This window comes from Bidens hawaiensis, unplaced genomic scaffold (genome assembly GCF_021521415.1).
Source record: "Bidens hawaiensis isolate Kalapana, Puna unplaced genomic scaffold, B.hawaiensis_p1.1 tig00108312_1, whole genome shotgun sequence".
NCBI classification, from domain to species: domain Eukaryota; kingdom Viridiplantae; phylum Streptophyta; class Magnoliopsida; order Asterales; family Asteraceae; genus Bidens; species Bidens hawaiensis.
The window spans coordinates 10001-12500 of record NW_027504768.1 but is presented as its reverse complement, the minus strand read 5'-3'; the positions used below and the strand labels follow the sequence as shown (position 1 = coordinate 12500).

The following is a 2500-nucleotide window of genomic DNA, read 5'->3' as shown; positions in this document are numbered from 1 at the left end:
AAAACCTACCCAGTTCTCCACTCCCTGAACCTAATAAGGCCAAGAGGCTGTATATATATTACACACATGAAATTCGTACGAGTGTTGGAAACACGTAAGTCAGTGTTGGCGCGGCACCAAGCTTAAACTCATACAGTCCAACTACGAGCCCGAGGCTGGCCGTATGTAAATCATACAAGTGTTGGCGCAGCACCAAGTTGAAATGGCACGTGTCTTGAACTTTTGCGAGAAAGTTGGAAATGCACAAAACAACTCAACCCAAACATGGCACCAAGTCATGCACAAAAACATAAAAGTAGCAAAAAAAAGGGTTGCAACACGAGGACTTCCCAGGGGGTCACCCATCCTAGTACTACTCTCGCCCAAGCACGCTTAACTGCGGAGTTCTGATGGGATCCGGTGCATTAGTGCTGGTATGATCGCAACCGAAATAGAAGCCTTAGCTTATTCATTTATACATTTCCCAAAAGGTAAAAAAATAAAAGAATCAAGACTTCCCAGTGGGGTCAACCATCCTAGTACTACTCTAGACGAAGCACGCTTAACTGTGAAGTTCTGTGGATACGAGGCACAAGTAGCTGCAATGCTATGAATGTGTATATCCACCATGATTATATTGTTTTATACAATCAACACATGACATTTAGCAAACTGGCCTGTAATCCTGGCACTTTACCCGATAAGCTGGTCATAAAGTTTCCTCTCATGTTCGCAAGTCACGTCGCCCGATAACCTGGCCACAATGACTTGCAAAACCAAAGCTGGCCGGTAAACCTGGCACGTTACCCGATAAATGCACGGCACGTTGCCGGTAACCTGGGCACGTTGCCCGGTAAGGTTAGCACGTTACCCGATAAAATGTCGGCGTTGCCCGGTAAAGTATCCACGTTGCCCGGCAAACCTGGCCCGCTGCCCGGTAAGGTTAGCACGCTGTTCGACAAACCTGTTACGGTCCATCGGCTTCGGGTTAACCCGAAGACATGATGTCATGATTCCATACCCGTTAACGTCGACCCATTCTGTAAAAAAACCTGGAACGTTGATGTCGAGCGAGCCCGGTCCGCATTCGGGTCCGAGCACGACACGGATCTACGTTTTAAACACATGACTGACTAACGATCGTGACCGACTAACGATTCCATAACACACCACCTATACCCATGATAATGCTTCCCCGCTGCAAGTCCCATTTTCGTGAAACTTGTGGTGACGTCGAGGGCCCGAGCACGACACGGTCAACATGTTGACCCGAAAACATGAGGTTACCAACCCCGACCCCATAAACCGCTCATAAAGTTTCCTCTCATGTCCCGGACGCAACGCCTCGTGTCATTAAAGCGGAGTTGCCCAAAACAGGCCCACGGGCCCACCAAGCCCGGCCCGCGGGCCCTTCACGACACGAAAGGGGGTTCATTTCTCTTGGACAGTCATATCTCATGGTCACGAGTACCCTCACAGAGCCTCGTGTCGATCCAACCCCGTTTGGACACCTTGCCCCCACCAAAGGCCATACGGACCAACCGGGCCCACCAAGCGGCCCGTCCCGACCCGAAAACCAAAATTTTTTTTTTGGGAAACTCATATTTCAATGTCCCGATGCCCCACGCCAAATTTCGTGTCAATCCGACCTCGTTTGGTAGGGTTTTCAAAAATTATGATTCCTCAAAAATTTAATATCTGTTCCTGTCACTATGCTAATTGTTCAGAATGCATATATAGGGAAGGGGTGGGTGTTGAGCGCCCATGCCTGGGCAAAGTTGGCTACCAAGCTAAAATATGGAGGTTCAACGTACGAGAAACCAAAGCCCCTCCCCCATGTTGCATACGAAGCTTGCCCAACGACTTGGTTTCTTGCACAACGACCCGAGTATACTGCCCCAAAGTTGCACGCCCATGGCCAGGCCAAGGCATGCCAAGGCGCCCATGGGCAAGCCAAAGGCATGCCTAGGCACGGCCAAAGCAAGCCAAAGGCACGGCCAAGGCAAGCCAAAGGCATGCCAAGGCAAGCCAAAGGCACGTCTAGGGCATGCCAAGGCACGCCCATGGTCAGGCCAAGGCTTGCCAAGGCACGCCCATGGCCAGCCCAAGGCATGCCAAGGCGCCCATGGGCAAGCCAAAGGCATGCCAAGGCACGCCCATGGGCAAGCCAACGGCATGCCAAGGCGCCCATGGCCAGGCCAAGGCACGTCCAAGGCATGCCAAAGCTCGGCCAAGGCAAGCCAACGGCATGCCTAGGCACGCCCATGGCCAGGCCAAGGCATGCCAAGGCGCCCATGGGCAAGCAAAAGGCACGGCCAAGGCATGCCAATGCGCCCATGGGCAAGCCAAAGGCATGCCTAGGCACGGCCAAGGCAAGCCAAAGGCATGCCAAGGCAAGCCAAAGGCACGTCTTGGGCATGCAAGGCTCGGCCAAGGCATGCCCTGGCACGCCCATGGCCAGGCCAAGGCAAGCCAAAGGCATGCCAAGGCAGGCCAAAGGCACGTCCAAGGCATACCAAGG

The 2500-nt window shown here is 52.9% G+C and overlaps 1 non-coding gene across 1 annotated transcript; it reads right to left on the bottom strand.

Annotated features, from left to right (window-relative positions):
* Window positions 1-308: 308 nt before the first annotated feature.
* LOC143608209 (5S ribosomal RNA) lies at window positions 309-427 on the bottom strand. Its single transcript, XR_013149175.1, has one exon. It is a non-coding gene; the product is annotated as a 5S ribosomal RNA (ribosomal RNA).
* Between the last annotated feature and the right edge of the window lie 2073 nt (window positions 428-2500).